This window comes from Meleagris gallopavo, chromosome 8 (assembly GCF_000146605.3).
Source record: "Meleagris gallopavo isolate NT-WF06-2002-E0010 breed Aviagen turkey brand Nicholas breeding stock chromosome 8, Turkey_5.1, whole genome shotgun sequence".
Classification (NCBI taxonomy): Eukaryota; Metazoa; Chordata; class Aves; order Galliformes; family Phasianidae; genus Meleagris; species Meleagris gallopavo.
The window spans coordinates 13,677,728-13,698,702 of record NC_015018.2 but is presented as its reverse complement, the minus strand read 5'-3'; the positions used below and the strand labels follow the sequence as shown (position 1 = coordinate 13,698,702).

The 20,975-nt window shown below is 34.8% G+C and overlaps 1 protein-coding gene and 1 long non-coding RNA gene across 3 annotated transcripts in view; both read left to right on the top strand.

Moving 5' to 3' along the window:
* Positions 1-20,975, top strand: part of LRMDA (leucine rich melanocyte differentiation associated) — a 640,442-nt gene that overhangs the window by 232,022 nt on the left and 387,445 nt on the right. The gene's annotated exons all lie outside the window — the stretch shown is intronic.
* Positions 1,683-20,975, top strand: part of LOC109368783 — a 27,578-nt gene continuing 8,285 nt past the window's right edge. The window contains exon 1 of one of the 2 annotated variants that reach the window (XR_004160493.1): positions 1,683-1,860. This is a non-coding gene — a long non-coding RNA (uncharacterized LOC109368783). Of the gene's footprint in view, positions 1,861-15,416; positions 15,770-20,975 lie in introns of those variants that run through there. The other variant, XR_004160492.1, reaches the window with a different exon arrangement.

Here is a 20,975-nt window from a genome sequence, read left to right as displayed (position 1 = left end):
GGTACAGCTGTTGGAATCAGCAATGCTATTGAACTATGGGCACAAAGTAAATAACACAAATCTTTACAAAAGTTTTGATCTATGTGCGCTGAGGAGATCCTGAAAAGACTATGCTTTTTTTTTTTTTTTTGGAAAAATGTGAAGGAAAGCAAACATAACGAAGCCACCAGATTTTTCCAAAGGCTTCTGTCTCCTGTGGAAATTAGAAACAGTTTTTACTATTTGAAACCAAAATAAAATAGATTGGGTGAAATATGGAGGAATGATATTTTTAATGGGTATAATAAAAACTTGTTCGCTTTCTGACACAATAACTATTTTTAATGGTTTTGAATGCAATATTTGCTTAAGTACACTGTGCATTGCTAAATAAAAGGATGGCTTTAGCAGCTGGATTGGTTAAAATTCATGTTCATGAATTTGTTGGCAAACTGTGCTGGTGAGATTTTAGTTTTCAGTTTTATCATCTAATATGTTCCTAGGATGATTATGTATAATCTGGTGATGATGAGAGGATGTTGAAACATGTAAATTTCTTTTCTTGAGGAAGCACAAGCAACTGTACATAGGCAGTTACAGTGGTAATTGAGTTGGTTATTTTAAAAAGAAACATATATAGCATTACATTTGCTTGTACTAAGGTAATTGATTTGCATGTCAGTACTAATTAACAACGGGTGAATCAAGTCCAGTAGTTACTGCTGAAAATGTTGATCCTAAGATATCATTGTGGGTATCCCATTTATGTATTTTCAGAACTGGTCTGGTATCAGTGTTTCTTATTTTTGATTGTCAGTGTCATTAGTTTTGAATGTATTGGCCTGCTGTGAAGGATATATTTATTTCTTTAGGTGTACCTTAGATGAACTTATGTTCCTGTTTTATAGTCTTGTAGATATTTTAACAATCAAAAGAAGCAAATTTGTCTCTACTGAAAAAGCATTAGTCCTCGTACTGCTAAAAAGGGACCTTATTTTAATTGCATTGATCATTTAGTGAGTGAGACATTATTTAATAGAGGGTGCTTCTGAAAAGTCTCTGTTGCTTCTGTCATTTCCACTTAGGAAAGAGATGATCCTTGGAAGTAAATTACTGTCTTATGCCTTCATACAAGATGATGAATTTGGTTCTCTTACTAACTTCAAGTACAGTTAGTTAATCTATGCAGTCGTTTTCACTGCATGGCAAACTTGATAAATGTTTAAGTGGTTCCATTTTGTTCTTTGTGGGAGAAAGTCAATGTATAGAACATCTAGCAGATGGCAAAGACCTGCACAGCTCTTCAGGTCAGCAAGAGTAAATGCTGACTGAGAGAGGAAAATGTATTTTCTTTTTTCTTCTTACTATAGGAGTAAGCTTACGTGAATAATTAAGTTCCAAACAATACTAGTAAGCTTTCACTGTAACGCTTCCCAGAAAACACTGTTGCATTGAAAAGGTAACATCTTTCTCATGGCAACCTTAGCCACTAACTGCTAACAATATTACTCCTGTTTACCTGGCAGTGGTAAGTGACTCTGGACCACCGAGTAGTTGGAAAAAAAAAAAAAGCTCATGTTATGGCAGAAATGCCTATGGGGGTAATGAAGCAGGCAGTCTGTCTTTTTTTTTTTTTTTTCCAATTAATGTTTAATTCTGACCATAATAACTAATCTCAAGATTAAATGTCTACTTTAACTTTTTCAATGTGTCTGTAATATGGAAGTGAGGCCTTTCCTGCTCAGCTTTTTGACATGCCTAGTTTTAAGCATATACATACTTTTGCTTATTTACCCAGGATACAATTTGTTTCAGGGAGGCAGGCTTAAGTGTCCCTGGATTACAGAAGAAAAACCTACAGCCAGTGACTACAGTATCATGGTGTGTATTTATTTTTTTTTTTGCACAGCTGTGTTGTATCTCTATAAACAGTACCTAACCCTGATAATCAGTGGACATACCCATTTTAAGACTGGTACCCAAGCAGGTGAAGGGGCTGCTACTTCTGTATTGATAACCATACGCAATGGAAGTGAACCAAGGATAGAACTATTGACCTGCCTGCTTCAGTCAGCTGTTCTAATGCCATCTTGTGCCTATTAATGGAATTACCAATACTTGTTTCAACCATGGCGCCACGGGTGGTGGAACAATATGGAAAGGAAATGCAAAGACAGAGTAAAAATCCAGTATGAGTCTTGATGTTTTAATAATAGCAACCAAAATAGATTTAGCATTGCAGCAAAGGAAATTTACCTGTGTAACGTACTGCTAAATACTTCATATCTGTTCTCTGAAAATGAGCTTCCTCATTAATTGCTTTTTAAAAAGTCTCTGTTTTTGAAAAAAATTATTTCATACAAGATTTTCCACTGTCTCTTCCACCGGAGATATTTTTCCAAACACTGTCTCCAGATTCTATCAGAGCATTGAATGCATTTTACATTATATATTTGTTACTAATGTTGTTTGATTTATTTTATGAGGAAAAAAAATGAGATACCCTCTATAGTTCTGTAGAAGGGGGGGGGAGGGAAGCACTAAACTTTTGAATAATGAAGTGAATAGGGGGTTAAGTTTCTTATTTTTGTTTGATTCTTAGTTTAAAAAAAAATAAAAAACAGAAAAAGCTGCAAGTAAATATATTTTTATGTATGCTAAGCGTAAAGATAGCTGTGTCCTACCATATTGATTTATTAGATTCTCTGACATTTTAGTTGTGGTCGTTATGTTATATTTATGAGATGAATGTTGGATTCCCTCATTATGTTATCCTCATTTATTTTACATACTTTTATGGCTGGTTGTGCTCAGCTTTACATTTAAAGCTTTATTGCAGCTGTTAGTGTTGGGGGGAGGGGGAGGCAAGTACTTATTGATCAGAATTTTCATGTTTACTGTTGTAATCATGATTTATTTGATCTCTTTCTACATATAAGGCCTTTCTTTGAAATAAAGTAGTGTATTTAAGTAGGTTTCCTCATCTGAAGGAGGGTTTTGCTTAGGAAACTGGTAGTGACCACCCTTTTTTAAGGGAAAATGTTGAACTATTCATAACACTAATGCTGATATTTTTCTTTATATAAAAAGATGCAGGTGATCTTCAGAATTTCATATATATATTACATTCTCTGGACATTTGAGATTAGGCAGTATTAACATTGGAAATGAATATTTGTTGTAGGCTGTCTTTCATCATGTGACTACTCTAACCATACTAGATTTGGTTTTCAGTAATGCTTTTGTGTGTGCTATTTACAACAAGGGAAATGGAAGTCCTAATATTTGACAAACATCACTGTAATTTGGGTGTCCTTCATGAAAAGCTGTAGGGGAACCCAAGCTAAGACTGTACTGAATGTTTAACTCCTGAAAATAAGGCTGTTCTGGGAGTTTCTGAAGTGTACAGTGAAAGTGATCCCAACCCAGGTGGCAACATCCCTTTGAAAACCTGTGCTCAAGTCACAGTGAAATGGTGGAGTGCTGGTGGTGGGAACAGTAATGAAGCTGAGAGCTTCTGTTGTAGGCTCTCTGGTGAAAGATATGTGTTTCTTCATCATATGTTGAGATCTGGACCTTAGTTTATAAATAGCTACTTCTGTACATGGAAATAATTGATGTCAGTGTAAGTAGTTACTTTCATGTAAAGTAGATTTGTTACTGTAGTATCATTACTCTGTGTTTGATAGTGTACTTAAAATTTGGCAGTGATCCTAGGAAATAATTTCTTATTTAATCTATACCTTCCTTTTGATTTTCCAGGCATAATTTATTTGAAATTGCAGTGTGCTACATAAATTCGTCATTGTTTTTACAGACTCAGAGTGTAGCGAACAAATTATTTCTAATCAGGATTTCTAGGTTATTGTTCATAATTAAACTTAGTATTGGGTATATTTCACTATACCACATTTTGCAGTGACAGCCATGTAAATTAGGTATCATCACAAGGGTTCTGGAGATTTATATTGTTATAAGGGTACACTGTAGCCTTTTCCCATAAACTAAAGTGTATTTTCAGAGCATGCAGAAATTCTGTAAAAACCTGCATTCTTGCATTTTGTCATGCAGCTTTTTTGAGTTTATGTCTATCTGCTTTGTAGTTTGCAGACAAGTTTTATGGCTCTTCTGTACTCAGCGGTTCTTTTTTTTTCCCACCAAATGTTCTTTGAGTAACGTGAGTAAATAGACACAAATGGCAGGAATTTATATCTTGTAATGCTAAGCATAAATTATTTTGATTAATACATCTTAATATCATTCTTCTGTAAAACTGTATGCACAAATACAGGATGTACTCAGATGGTAAGTCTCTTATTGTGAAGTGTTATTCATCTCCAAGCTGTTCTTTTGGCATTTGATTTTCGTTGGTATGATTTTTCCTTTTTTTTTAATGCATACTTCTAAAATACAAATTAGTTTTTTTTCTAATGAATCATTATCATGTGCTATCATCAAAGGTTATTCACTGATGACTTGAGAAAAAGGCAATGAAAACTAATTTTGGTTGTTAATGGAAATGTATTTTTAGTCTTAAACAGCTTCCCTGAGCAATAATTATGGTTATGCCTCTTGGGTGTTTTTGGACTTTTAAATTTACATCTAGCAGTTCTTTTTCATTTAGTAGTTAATCTTTTACAGAACACTACCAGTTCATACTTCAGCCTAATATTAGGAGAGTCGAGAGAATATATTCATCTGTCTATCCTTCTAAAACATGGATATGTGTTTTTTTTTTCTGTGTTACTAAGAGGTGGCTGTGCAGATAATGCGAATGAGCACAAGTATTTACATTATGGCACTGTTCAGTTCTAGATTTCAAAAGTATGAATTCAATCAGGTCATGTAATTTATAGATATTAGCAGCAGGATATTTAGGTATCATTGTGGAAATACATTTCTGCTATTCAGCCATGAAGATACCATTTCTGTAGGAAAGCAGAAGCATAAAGGGGCATTAATTTGGGATTTAGAATTTAACATGAGGTGCAGGTCATAGCAATAAATAAAGACTGAATTAGTAAAGCAATATTTCACTACTGAAGTAGATATTAAAAGATGAAGCTTTTTTTCCACCTCCAGTATTTTCTTGTACAGTTGATAATTACATTCCTGCATAAACCATTGAGATATAAATCCTGCCCTCCCTACTGGAAGAGAGTTCATTTTGAAAAAGGATTAATGTATGCCTTTCATCCAACTTCCAGTGAAATCTTGACTGCATGTTTAAGGCCTTGTGATTAAAACTCCGGTCCTGTGGAACAAGTGGAATTAGGCAAGCAATGCTAATTTAGGTGTCTGAACCTTATTTAGGTAAGGTAACCTACTTTATGTATACGGTTCTTCACAGTTTAAGAAATGGTTAAAATTAATCCTGTGTGTCGTTACTGAGAAAAGAAGCAGGAACAAATGTCAATAAATCTAGATCTGTTTGAAGCTAACGTCTCTAAATCTTAGTCTTGACTGCTCACTGGTAGTGTCAAGAGCAGCTCCGTAAGATGAATTTGAGGGGAGGATGAAAAAGGTACCATATTAAACCACAGAACTGATAAGTTTAGTTAAGAGGCAGAAGATGTGTCCTTGCAGTGACATTCAGTGGCCGATATTTGTTTCCCTTTAAATAATATGCTGTACATCTACGAGAATGATGGCTTGGTGTTTGTGACATTGCATCTTCACCAAGGTTACTGGCTCCAGGACAGGCAGTCTCTCCTCTCTTTCTCTCTCACACCCTGTCAATAAATATCCACTTGTCTGAAGAAGTGAGATACAGATTTTACAGCTGACACCAGAGCATCTTCATTTCCAGAAGCAATGAGTTTCAACACATGTGAACGTGAAGTAGGGAAAAAAATAAATAAATAAAATTAAAGGGATATATATCTTTCAAGTCTGTCATAGAGAGCAGTTACCTGCTCCAAATAAAAAAATAAAAATAAAAAAAAATCCAAGGTTTGGAAATAGCATTACACTTTAAGTCTTCAAGTTAAACAAAAAATTTCTATTGTATCAATATCATGTTAAATTCTTGCCACAGCTTTGCCTTAGAAACAGATAAATATATTTCCCTTCCCATGTATGGATATTAATATGTATATTTGCAAATTGAAGTGGGAAAGTAATCCAAGAATAAGGATCAGTTTAAGAACATAAACTGTTTTATTTTTTTCAGGGTGTTTACAATAAGATAACCAATCCTTTTCACTGCCCTTTTCCAGCCCAACACACAACTTTCCCAGCTCTCAGCTAATGAGGATGGAGATAATTCCTACATACAAATGCATATGCACATAATAAAGTAGAGGGGTATGCAACATAGGTATTTCTATAATGCACGGAGCTGTAGAGTGAAATGTTATGTAGCAAAATTTGCAAATCTCAGTCAAATGGAAAGTGTCTTTAATTTTCTTTAATTTGTAGCCTATTCTTTCCATGGAGGGGGAAAAACACAATTGGGGGGGAAATTTATTCATCTACAGTTTAATTAATCTTTAATTCTAATTTGTCATTTTAACATCTGTGAATAAAAAACATTTTGTTGGTTCATTTTAATTATTATTTTACTTTGAAATTCAAATGCATTAGCAGATGTAATTAACAAGTTGAATTTATCTGGTACCAAATTGCTAATATGATCTTTCTTCTTCTGCTTCCCCCTCCTCCCTGCTCCTTGTACTCCCACAGCTGTCCCCAACAGTTGAGCAATGTTTATGGATCAAGCCCCCATTTCTTGCCATTCTTCAGTACCAGTTAAAGAGGTATAATCATCACTGTTGTTTGTTTTTAGCTCCTTCATGGCCTATTTGCATCAGTCCAAGAGCTGGAGACACCAGAGGTCCATCAGCCTATATTGTATGGATGTGCTGCTATGAATAAGACTGAGGCATGTTGTCCTCAGTATTGTGTCCAGCCTGCTAAACATATATTATAACTGCCCTTGATATTCAGAAGTATGGATAAATTGAGAGCTGGTGTTTCTAGTGAGAATCAAATCATGGAATCTTTTTATGGAGCTGGTAAATCCTTTGCAGGAGTGTACTGTGCTATTGCAGGAACAGTTCTGTAATACCAATTTTAATTTCTTACTACCATTGATAAGTTTATGTAGATCAAAAATACCAATACATAATTAAGGTTTATTTAAATATTTCAAGTGCACAGGTAGCATATGTAAAGGTGGTATGTAGGGGGAAGCTGTGTCTCCAGGAATCTCTTAAATTCCACTGTTAATACATCACATACTTGAAGAAAATTTGTGTAAATAAATAGAATCATTTAGGTTCTGCTATTTCTAGAAAAACCTTACTAATAGATTCTTGTGGAATTTGTCTTCAGAATTCTCAGTTACAACGCAAAATATTTTAAGTTACGTTTCCAGAAATTTTATTTTATTTACAAACGTACAATAAGGGAGCTGTTGTTATATGTTTGGTTGCAATAAAACCTTAAAGGCATTGATTTCCTCCTAATGTTTCTAGATGATCTAAGTTATGTCTTTTGCTTCTTTGTTTCTTCATGAGATGCCACGGAAGACCATTGTTTTCCTTCATTCTGCCTCTTTCAGACAGGAGACAGAATGCTCTTTGCAGCCTTCTATGTGAGCCTTGTGAGACTGATGTAGGATTGGTAGACGTCAGTTTAATTGTGCAAGGTAAATCTTCTCAAAACCTGCTAGAGTATATGAAATGCTGCTCTAAGATGAGGTGATGGGTTAGTCTCATTCACATATAGTATGTTAAATGGGTGAGGAGATTATAGGTAGGTGGATCTCATCAGTAGCACTTGTTTGAGACTTGTTTTGAGTTAGAATCTATATGAAATTGTGTGAATCTGAATATTTTTATCCATACAAAACTGTGATGGTTCTCCTAGAAGGTGTGACTCAGCTTTCTGCCTTGGGTGCTCAAATATCGCATGAAAAAGATGCAATTGTGAATGAAGCAATTAAGAATTAACAGCTGTGGTAGTTGATAGTTTGTGTTTGTTTCTGTTTTAATTTGTTAAGTAAGGCTCTAGCATGGCCTGGCTGCATTAAAAGCTGTGACTGTGTGAAATTGCTTTCAAAATATTTATCATAGCAAAGCAGGTTAATTCAGTTGTTATGAAATTTATGATGTTTTTGGTCAAGGTCACTGAACCTGTTGATTACTAACTATTAATTAATTGGGATATCAATCTCTTTCAATTTTATATTATTGCTTGTTGCTTTGTGATCTTGTGGGAGATGAGAACTGGTGAAAAGCCTGCTAAGAACCTTTCTGCGGCCTTACTTCATGACTCCTGTGTAAGTGAAGTTGTGAGGAATTTATCTTCTTTCTGAACTTTTCAGAGCTGTAAGATTTCAATAATTAATTTGCATTGGACAAAGTAAAAGACTTTTGCTTTATTTTAATTTTTTTTACTCTGCTTTAGTTTCTATTAATATTGCATCATTTAGAGGGTGATTATTAAGTTTGTTTTTTGTGTTGCAAAGAGAACTTAGTCTACTGCTTCAGGGTCAGATTTTAGTCCCATGTTGCGATTTTGTAATCCTAAATTAAAGAACTCCTTCCAGTGTTTTGCAGCTTGCTCTGGTATGTTAAATCTGGGTTTAAGTTCCCAGCCTGGGTTTCAAAGTTGTTTGCATATACAAAACTACACACTACTAATAAGAAGAATAAGTGGAAGAAAAAAAAACCAAATATTTACTCCTTGCCAAAACTTCTGATCAAGCTCAGAAAGACTTTTTTTTTTTTAATTTTAATCTGCTTATCCAGTACATAACCCCATAACCCTGTCTGTTTCTGATGTTTCCTGCATCTGTGACTTTGTTAGCAGGAATAGTTCTGGCTGAGATGGTAGTGCAGCCTTAGCTAAGTACTCCCTGCTGTGTTCGATTTTAATTCTCTAATTCCTAGCAGTAGTTAATTTCAGATACATCTATGTTAAAAACAATTTCCAAAACCCGTCCACACAAACAAACAAAAATTGGACTAGGATATCAGATAATTAATTTAGAACTAAGTCTCAGTGCCTGCACTGTCCCAGGCAGCTTCTGAAAGTGCTTTGCATGTATGCTGAGGGAGATGAATGTTGTTATTTTCAAAAATGCTTGCACAAGGCCAACAAACTATTATGATTATTGGCTCTCGACCAGTAATTAACATTTCTGGAGGCTACTGCTCTGTCTCTGGTGAAAGTAATTATTCACTTTCAAGAATCCTTTTACAGACATGTTCAAGTTTGTTGAAAATGTTTCTCATTAATTTACCAATGTGTATTTTATTTCAACAGACAAAGGGAAAGTGAGGAAAGGTCCTCTATTGAATTGAGCATGCTTTCCTTTGACAAATGGGGAATTTTCCCAGTGGTTCCCAGGGAGTTCTGTTTGGTTACCACTTACAGGAACACGTTTCTCCCTCTCCATGTGCCACATTGCATTCCTGCTTTGTCTAGGGCCCTTGGTTACACACCTGTTTATGGGTGTGAAACTAAATACATAATTTGCAAAAGAAATGTGACGCTGTAATAGCTGCTGTATTTCTTGAAACAGATAGGAAGTATTAGTTGCGTCTTTAACCCACTATCTCTTCTCTAAAGTTTTCTAGAAATGTGTATATCAGGAGATATAACAATACCATGGGAGCAAAATATACCTTATGTTTACACTATAACTGAATTATTCTTGCTAATTATACTAAGTATTTTTAGTCATTGATATATGCAGCCACTAAAACACTGCATTTATCAGCCAAGTTTTTTTTTCCTTCTTGGTTTTGATGTTGCCAGTGTATATTTAATCTCAATTTATTTCCACTAGTCATTGTTATATAAAACCTAATGCATGAGAACACAATATTTATCCCAGCAGCTGTTAAAAATCTGTGGATATGGATTAATGTCAGCTTTTAAATGTGTAGTGCTTTAGTTAATTCCATCCAAGGACAGATGATATCATCCACTAGGAAAGAATATATTAAAGGCTGTCAGCCAGAAGGTAGTAAAAGTAGGTGATATGTTATAAGGAGGACTAAAAGGTCATTCAAAGAAGAGATATTGCTAGTAAGTCAATTAAAATTTTCAAGCTGACATTTTACAAATTTCTGTGTAGCCCCTAAAACGTTTTCAAAGCTAGCAAAATTCACCTCCAAGACTGGAAAAACAAGGGTCATGCAGAACTTGCACAGTTTCTTCTGAAACGAGCAAATTGTGATCTGACTACTTTGGGTTAAGCCATTGAGCAAATCAGGCTTATGAAGGTCAGATGTTTAGCCATGGTGGTGTTCTCTGAGCTGTATTCATAAGAATGCTATGTAAGTATTTTGTACGTATTACTGCAAATTTGTTTCAGCAGGTGCCTTCTACACTGTCCTGCAGTCCTTTCCAAGGCTCACTTGTGTTACGTGCAAGCGGCTCAATCTGTATGGGTAGATAGGGATTGTGTACAAACACTTACTTAGATTTCATTTAGATGTGAGTGCAAACTATTTAAAATTCACAGCTTATGGACCGTCACTGTATAATAAACGTTGCAGGATATGTTTTGATGCTATCTAATTGTAGGATATGAATACTCAAGATGAAATACAAGGGGAGGTGGGAACACAATCTTTGTCACAGAATGAAGCCCTCACTTTCAACTTGTATTTTTCTTCCCTCATTGTGAGTTTTACTTAATGTTAATCAAACTTGGGGGAAAAAAAGACTCAATCCCAGTGAAGGTATTAGTATGTCTGTTTGCCTCAGTGAAAGAGGAAAATACTCATGTATCTTTCAGTACCAGGCACAAAGTTAAGACAATCTGGCAATTAAGTTTACTTACATTTTGTGTTCAAGGACAAGCAGAAATACATTTGATGAAAACTCAAAACGTAATTTCTTTTACTTAGCATTATCTAAATCCCAGTGGTAATGTTTTTCTCTCAGACATACAGAACACATTGCAAATGTCAAATGCACATTTTGATTTAGTGTTGTTTATGGTCCAGTGTCAAAATAAATAAATAAATCAAATTTCTTAACTTGAACCATTTGTAATAAAACTTTTTTGTCAATTTCTGCATGTTTTTTGTTGTGAACTTTGTAGCCATGAAGTGACAAAGGGCAATGTATTTATTTGAATTTGGACATAGGCTTTAAAAGATACAGAAAGCATCCTGTCAACCAGAGCCTTAGGTATGAGATCTCAGTTACCTCTTACCAGGTGAAATGTAGTTCTGTCTACGTTAGACAATTTTTTTTGTTATGCTTTTATGCGCAGGTTAGTTCACATTTGTAAGGGATGAGGTGAGGGGAACTTTAAGGGATTGGGTAAGTGGCAGTTTGAGGTTTTTGCTTTTTTTTCTATGTCTACCTAATACTTCTCTCATGCAATAGTAAAATATCTTGATTCTTAACTATGAGGATACTTTTTTCTCAGCTAATCTGAAACCTGGCCTATCTGCATCAGTTTTGGTACTGAAGAGATGTTTCTTATTGATTCTTTTACTTATCAGTCAGGAGGGTATCAACCAAGCGTTTCAGTGATGAATGATCAGACAGTAGTCAGATTCTAGTTTCGTGTCTGAAATAGACTTTTTCTTGTTTTGCACACTCTCGCTGATAAGATTTCTCTGTGACCTTCATACAGAAGATTTGTTGTCTTCAGATATTTTCACTTTAAAAAAAATCTATTTAGCTTATTATCAGAAGATACTCTTCACTACTTGGTGTTTCAATCCGCATGCTTATTGTCTAGAAAAGGTGGCTGCATCAATTTCACTCCAGATTTATTCTTTATATTACCTAGTTCGGTTCAGTCATGCAAAAAGTAAATTAATGAACTGGGCCTCCAGAAAATATGCGGAAGGTCTACTGCAAACTTTTGAAAATGCATCATTTACTTAAATATGAGTAAAAGAAAAAAAAAAAAAAACCCACACATATTGTCTAAGAGTTTGGTAATAACACGCTTTTTCTCATACGTACTCATATTATGTGAAAGATATATTTGTATGCTAGTGATTCTGTGCATGCACGTTCTACATGCATATCTATAACACAAAAATATTATATCATGTCTGTATCCACTAATCTAACATGATTAGGTTGGCCCTGCTTGTTTCACTTGACAGGCAGGCAGTGACATCAATCAAAATTTCTGCCATTCATGTTGCTTTTCACTGTGCCAGTGAGAATCCTGACAGGTTTCTTTCCAGTGGGATAGAAGTATCATCAGGATTTTGGCTTTTGCTATGTTGGGAGTATATTGATTCACATATACAGATCCTTTCAGTCTTTTTAATCTGTCTTCACTTAAGCTTTTGTCTAAATGGCATGATGGTTTATACTACCATGAACCAGTTGGATATCTCTTAATCTCAAATGCTTAATGTTCCGTCCCAAAAGACAATTTGTAGAGTGTTGGAGGACCTCCCCTGAGAAGACAGGCTGAGAGAGCTGGGCTTGTTCAGCCTGGAAAAGAGAAGCTGCAGGATGACTTCATTGCAGCTTTTCAGTACATAAAAGGAGCCTATATACAGGAGGGGAGTCAACTCTTTCAAAAGGCAGATAATGGCAGGATCATGGGAGATGTTTTTCAGTTGAAGGAGGGAAGATTTGGTTTGGATGTCAGGGGAAGTTCTTTACCAAGAGAGTGGTAAGGTACTGGAACAGGCTACCCAGAGAGGTTGTTGACGCCCCATCCCTGGAGATGTTCAAGACCAGATTGGATGGGGCACTGGGCAGCCTGGTCTAGTATTAAATGGGGAGGTTGATGGCCCTGCATGTGGCAGGGGGTTTGGAACTTGTTCATCCTTGGGTCACTTCTAACTCAAGCCATTCTATAATTCTATGATTTTTTTGCAGGTTACTAGAATGTGTTGTAGAAAATCCTTATTTTGTCTTACAAAGTAGCATTTGTTTTTTTTTTGTTGTTGTTATTTTTTTAATTTGAAAAGGAGTGAAATATTAAGAAATTCTGTGTTTAAATTTGGTTATCTTCCTGAAAAATTGTAGTTCAAAAATATGAACAGTAGACTTTATTTTTTTATTGTTCTCTGGCTCGTATTCACACTGAGGTTACTGCAAAATAATAAATCTACTGTGATTATTAAATCCAGTGAAACAAAAACAAGGAATTAATCTTAATTACGTAATCTGTTTTCTTGAAACTATTCTAAATACACCTGACAATGTAGAGCTTTGGTTCTGGTCCATATATGTATTCATATATTTTTGTCTTTTCCTAGAGTTGCAAGACAGGGTAAATTTTGCATCTACTGTACTTGAAAACACATTTTTATACAGCTGAAATAGTGACACTTTCTTGTGTAAGATGTGAAGAAGCGCCAAGGAGATAGATTCGCAGGGAGCTTTCTGCATTGCACCAAAAAGTGATGTGGGAGACCAATGGTGGACAAAACAAGGAATCTAGATGAAGCCATAGTTACACTGGTACTATGTGTTCAGTCTTTAGATCCCGTAGGTCATTGCAACACGATTCTGTTATCTCCCTTCTTGGAGTACAAGCACAATGGGAGGAGGAAAAAGAAGGAAATTAAAATGTTGAGGGTAAAATGCATCTGACCTCAGATTTCCTGTGAAATTACTTTTTCTGTTATGCTACTTCTGATGACTCTCGGTTCATAAAGGTAAGAGACTGGCTTGGCTGAGAGACAAATCTGTTCTCCCACAGGTGGTCTTTCATGTGCACGTGACTGCAGGTCATCTGGGAAAATGCTTTCTGCTTTCGTGTCATTTACACAACATTGTAGTGCCAAAATAACAAAATAGGAGTCATAACTTTTGGAGCACCCTCATAGTTTTTCTATAGAGAAACTCCTAGTATGCTTAATACAAATTTGGTGGTTAGAAAAAGTTTAACGTATTTTGCAGAGCCTTACATGCAATTGGAAAAATATTTGTACAGTTTATATTGTATATCTTGCATAGTAATTATATCACCACAGTTTATCTTAAAGTATTTTATTTGCTTAAAGGAGTTGTATCTGAAGTTAAACTATGAATGACAGATCACACCAAAATATTTAGCAGATATCTTCTGATGGATATTGATGCATTGTGACTTCAGCAAGCATTTTGGTTCAGTGGATTGATGAGCTAAGAATTTTATTTATTTATTTTTGCTGATGATGCAATTGATGGAGTTTGCTACTCAGTTGGAAAACTCTCTGATTTAACTGAAAATGCTATTTAGAAAAGTGTCCAGTCTTCACTGGTAGTTTTTAGAATCCTTGTATGCCCTAACATGAGACGTTTTTACACAGAATGAATAAAGTAGACTTCAGATACTTCATTTCTGGAGCATGCAAATACAGTGAATGAACATTCACAACATTCTTTTAAATGAAAAAGCTTTTGGAGTAGCCATTAAAGAGTGGATACAATGCTGTGACTGAAATACCTACTTTTAAAGTGCCAAATCTGCCTGTGTAGTACCAAACACTCTTTTAGGTGCCAAATGGAAATTCCCTCTACCTTGTAAAAGATGAATTAAGCATTTCAAAATGGAATCCTAAACAGCTGTCAAAGTGAAAAGGATGTAAGATTAATCCATGTTAGACCTGATCAAAATAAGGTGCTGCAGGTGCATATATGGTATGTGAAATATCATTTAATCCACATTTCTCCATTTGTGTTCTTTCTTTCACAAACAATCATAGCTGATAGAGCTAGACTATCTATTTTAGTAATGAACTTCGAGGAGCCACTAACATTTTTACAAATTATTTGTGTTAAAATATCATTATGTTTATCATTATTTGTTTGCTTTGTGGCATTTAGTTTCAAAGGCCTGTATAAATCTGTTTCCTATCTGAACTGTGCAAGTGGAAGCCTCACTCAACTACAGATGTGAACTGACAAAAAATGCAAGCATCTCATCATGCATAGAGTGATTTGCTCAAATTTAAATGTGAAATCAATAATATAATAGTACCTAATGGTCTGTATTTCTGGCTGCCTGCATCAATCAGTAATTGTGTTCCAAATAGTTCACCATTTCTGTAAATCAGTGAAGATCTCAGTTATTGACATAGTGATGACATTTACATGTAAACAAGAAAAAAATTGTCTCAGCACAAACTAATTCAGTTCTCCTTAAATCAAGCAAACTTTGCGATGAAGTTGGGAATGAATTTGGGATGTTTTTCTGGGATTAATTTTTAACAGCTGCATCTAGAACTTGTTTTCCTAATCTAGTGTGCTACCTTTTTGTATGTTTTGTATGTCGAGTCATTCCAGTTCTTACAATGAAGGAAAGATTATTTTGTTATATAAGTAGTAAACTTAATTGTAACTGTATTTAAGTGTTGTAATGAATTCTAATTCAAATTCATATATTGCTTAAGTAATAGTATTGAAAAACTACTGAAAAATGCCTCCTTTTACCACAAAAATTATTTATTGTTTTTTATTTTTGCTCTAATAGAATCGTAAATAAGGTTGACTACTCTGGTTTCTATTACTTTGTAAAAGCTATTTTAAAACGTCTAACCATCTGCTTAATGGCCAGTAATACGTTTCTAATGGTCACTCTTGATAAGATACTTTCAATTTACTACGGTAATAGTAATCAAACAACTAAGCGCATTCTACAGTGATGCAGCTGAGATTGTTCACCAGTTTCATATCAGCAAAGTGTTATGTTCTTTGATGGAAAAAGAACAGTAATTTTGCAGGTTTTTCTATTTAAACAGTATCTTTTTCCAGGTGAAAAATATGGGTATGAAATGTGAACTTCTGAGATGTTATATAAATGGATGGTTTTCAGTACTTATGGAGCCAGGTGTGGTTACTGCGGTTGTAACAGGTCAGTTTAATTAATAATTGTCCTTTTTTCTTGGATGATGTATACTGAATTGCTGTCATCTAGGGCCTTGCATTCTTTTGTGAGATCCTGGCAGCTGGTGACGGCTCTGCAAATTATGAGTTTCTTGGCTTAAAACAGACTAAATTGCAGACAAAACAAGCTATCAACTGAGTAAATACTGCACCTCTGTTTGGCTTCAGTGAGAAGAAGGAGATTAGCGTGAGTACTTAGTGTTCATAATTACTAGTAAGAGGCAAATAGTAGGCTCAGGCTGACTGGAGATTGTTCCATTATATCCAATTAACACCCACTTGATTATTGTTAATTACTTGTGTTGGATGACAGAGGAATAAAGATGTCATACTTCAAACATACAAGTACCATCTGGGTCATCAATATGCTGACACTGATAATATTGTGCTCCGTCTCAGATGCTTTTACTTATTTTCTCTGTACAGTTTTTAGACTTTGCTGTATTTATCACTTCTAAAAATTTTCCTTAAATAATGTTTGTTTTGGGAAAAGAAACAAAAAGCCCAACTGCCATATGATATGTTAGGATACTCAACTTCTTTTGACTTAGAGATTCCAACATGAAAAGTACAAATATAGTGATATATATAAATATTATGGTTACTTTTTTTTTGCATACTGATAATGCATTGTGATAAATGACTGAAACTAATACCACAAAAAGGTGAGTTCCCCAAGTGCAATGAGTTAATGAAGATTTTTTCATTTTATGTTGTAATATATATTTAAACAGTAAAGGAACAGACATTAGAAAGTCTATTGAAATAAGGAATTCCTAAGTATATTTAAAGATTTAAACAGGGAATTGAATATCTTGACTAGTCATTTGGAATCTATAATGTTCAAATAGTCTCCTTCTAAAGGGCATTCACAGCATTAAAGATCACCTTCCAAATACTGTAAATATATATATTTTATAATGAGCAGATATCTGCGGAATGGAATATTGTCATAGGATAATAGGCTCTGGCTGATGAATGCTGAAACAGAGCCAAAAAGCTTAATTTTAAGGCGTGTGACATTGATCCTGTGACAATCTTTTATTACAATTTACTTTTATTTTTATATGCCACCTGGCCAATATGGATACCATCACCTTGTCAGGATGGGATGCTTAGAATCATAGCATGGAGAAATCTCTTCCTCCCTAGAAGCTTCATGTTATATTGTGCTGTTAATCAGAGCATCACAAGTGCAACAGTTGTCAGACTTGCTTTCTAGCTCTGCAAAATAATTTCTACCACTCAAGATGGGGAAATGTTGAGTCTGTGAAGCACTGGAGAATGATTCAGCATGCCTCCCAGTATGCAGCGTTTAAATATGTTATGTACATGTAATGTAATGTAGCAGAAGCAGATAGGAGAGTGTATTTTTGGTTTTGTTCTTCTGTATCGGTTCTGTACTGCCCTTTGTGAAATTCTTTTTTATTATGTATATATAAAGAGAGAGAGAGAGAGATTTGTTTTAGTCTTTTATATTATGTCAGTGTCAACCACTCCTTTATTCTAAGTACACTATAGCTGGACAGATCTCACTTGTAGATTGTCCTTACTGTAATCTGTCAGACATAAAATTATTTAATTGCCCTTTGTTCTCTACTGTGTTTATACAGTGCTCAGCAGAGGCTGTTCCTGACTCTTGGTTGTACTGATGTCTAATATGACTTATACGTGCTAACTTGAATGCTCATTTGAGAGCTTAGGTAGAACCAAGCCATATTTATCTATGTTCTAGTGTAAGAATAGACTGAATTTAAGATAGGAAAGATAATGTCAAAGTCTCCAGAAATTCAGTTTTTAACAGAACAAAGCATGATAAATTAGGCAGTTCCTCCTGTTATTTTCAGGTATTCTTTAAGGGAGCGCTTAGGAAGTTTTACTTGATTTAACTTAGATGTAAGTAATATTCTCAATTCAGAGCAATGGTTTAGAACTTGACTGAATGTCCTTTTTGTGAAGTAATTATCCTGATTTCCTTACTAAATGTTATTTTATGCATTACATTTAATAGCCTCTTTTCCTTTGGCATGGTAGAATAGTGATAGTGTCTTTTATCACTTTGGGACAGAATATATCCTCTGTTTGGTTCATTCACAGCTTATCATTCAGGCATTAGAGCATTTTTTTTCCTCCACTTGTTCACAATTGATTTATTAGAAAAAATTGTGTGCAGGCTTTTTAAGTGATTTTTGTTGTTGTTGTTGCTTTCCTGCTTTCTACCTTATTTTAAGTGGCAAGATACACTTTGTGTCTCTTTGGATGGTTATGTGCACATTGCCTGTATGGCGATACTGTGGACTTAGTGAATAATTAAAGTCGCTTCTGTGTATATGATTATTGTTGCATGCCAACATGGGACATTTTTCACAGTAACTATATTTTTCCTAAAATTTTACTTTTTTTTTTAATATTATAAGTAGTTTTCAAAAGCTGAGCCATCCTGTTTTGGTTAACTTGTATTCCTTTACTTGACATACAGAAGAGGCACATGACTTGTTATAGTTATCTTAAAAGCATTCACATGCAAGAATGAGCTTCTTGAACCTTGCTACAAAAGAAGTGTGCCTACACAGAAGCTTTGCTGGTAGCAGCTCACCTGTGCAGATAGCACAGTGCAGGTACCAGATCTATGAGCCCCTGCACAAGGTGTTTATGTTCAGGTTTTGTTTCTATGGGTATGGCCAAAGGCTAAGGGTGGAGATCAAGTTCATTATTCTAAGAACTGGGAGCAGAGAGGAAGCTTCTATCTGTTTTGGAAAATCCTTGGTCACACCACAAGAGACAGAAGATGAAAAAAATACACTTTACCTCCTAGCTTCTGCATTTAAAGATCAGGAGAAGTCTGTGTATTAAGTGCTACCTTGTAAATAGAACATTGTGAACAAACCCTGAAGTACTAAACTTCTGCTTTTTATTTTTTTAATAAGCAAAAATAATACTTTACTAGCCTATATAATACAAGTTATTTGTATGTATTTAGTTCTATGTGCATTACTTCAGTTTATTTTGAGCAATGTTCATATTAGGGCTTCTTGATTTGGAGAAAGATGACATGGGTATAACATTGTCACATCTTCCACCATTATTGCTTTTTCTTAAATAATATGATTTGTGACAAATGTGAACATTAATTACAGTTAACAAAGCAATGTAATGTGAAGTGTTCATATTTTAAAAAGTATCCAATCAGCGAGATTACATCTTACACCAAGCTTTAAGTCAAAGTTCAAAAGTCAGAAATCAAATAGCATCAGTTATCAAATTATGTTAATGGTTCTAATGAAAGCTTCTGGTATTTTGCTCAGCACTGTGTTGCTATTATGGTAACTAATAGGACAAGAAAGGCTGATGGCCATGAAAAAATTAAAACTGACTGCTAGAGTTTTGTTTTTTTTTTTTTAATATATTTGACAATCTGTTTGGTCATCCAGAGTTTTCATGTGCTATGCTCAGCTTTCCCATCAGACTTCAGAAAGGCATAAACTATTTATTTGAATTGTTTTGGCACTCTATACTTCCCCCTCCCCAAAAACACTTTCATGTATTAAATGTGATTTGCACACTGTCAAAAAAAGAAAATAAGAAAATCAAATGCTGATATTTCTTTCACAATTTTTACATGACTTTGTGCCACATTTACTAGATAGATTGACTTGGAATCTGTATTGTTTTCAGCACTGACACATGAATGATTTATCATAACTTGTATTTACTTTGTAATTAGACCATTCAGGAGTTTTAATTGAAGGGAACTAGTACAGCTAGCTTGTCGGGTTGTGACTGCAAGTTCAGTCACTAAGCTCAATGAAATTCAAGCCTGAACCAATGACTGCCATGTTTAAAACTTTTTTTAATATGAAATGAGTGGGCATAAATCCTGTTTGTTTTGGAGATGGTGTAGAGAACAGATGTTTAACGTATTTATGTTTCAGTTGTTTTAAATTGTTTTTAACATAAATCAATTGCTGGGACATTAAATTTTTGTTTATTGTTCATGAAGCATAATATAGGACCTATATAAAATCCTATTTCTAGTTAAGTCAAAGTTCAAGCCCAAAGAAGGTAGATTTAGGTTAGATATAAAGAAAAAATCTTTTACAATGAGGGTGGTGAGGCACTGGAATGGGTTACTTAGTGTTGTGATTGATGCCCCGTTCCTGGAGACTTTCGAGGTGAGGCTCTATAACGCCCTGGGTAACCTGATCTAGCTGTGGTGTACCTGTTTATTGCAGGGGAGTTGGACTAGATGGCCTTCAGAGGTCCCTTCTAACTCTAAGGATTGTATGGAGTCAGTGCTAAGGAATGCAGCGCTCTTTTAAGATGTTGTGCAGACAGTACCAAATATCACTGCTATTGTGGTCTGACACTACTGAAAGCTGTCGAGAAGCATGAAAAGACATCCATTCTTGACATTACTTGCATCCAGTATTTGTTGTTCTCACTGTGAAATTCTCTCTTTGAAACTGCTGGGAAAACGTCTACATTTCAACCAGGAATGTTCAGCTACCGGCAACACCTCTTCAGTACAAAGCTAAAGAGAACTGAAATTTCTCTTTTCAGAATTATTTTTGTAGTTTCTTTGCTGCTGTGTTAGCAAACAAACAAAAAAGATGCGAATATCTTGATATACTTGATAAATGGAGTAAATTGTACAGTAGTTACACTAAAAATTTCAGTGACTGATGGTAGCTTAGTGGATGGAGCTTAATCTGTGGAAAAGATCATGGACTGATTCTTCCATTGTTCAATATCTAGGCTCTCTCTAGTAGTGCACTTTTTCCATTAGAGTATTTCAGCTAGTTTTCATGTAAGTGGTGCTATAAAGAAAAATTGTATGTGATATGCTGAGAAGGAAAACTGTACAAAAGATCACTGGATTAATTTAGGAAGGGCAAGTTTTTTACTTTTCATCTGCACAGTAGCAGCACAGCCAATTTGGCTTAGAATGGTGATTATCTGAATAATGTCAGTGTTTGAGATTTTGGGGATTTGAGATTGTTGGGGGGCAAATTTTTTTGCTGTACTATTTCCTTGATGAATTGAATGCTTCAGTACAGAAACTCGCGACTTCTGAATCATATATTAATATGGATCAGTGTTAGCTGAAATTTCCCCAAGTTTCCTAAGAGATTTGAAGGATTAATTTTATTAAAATAGGATCCCTTCCCTTCCCT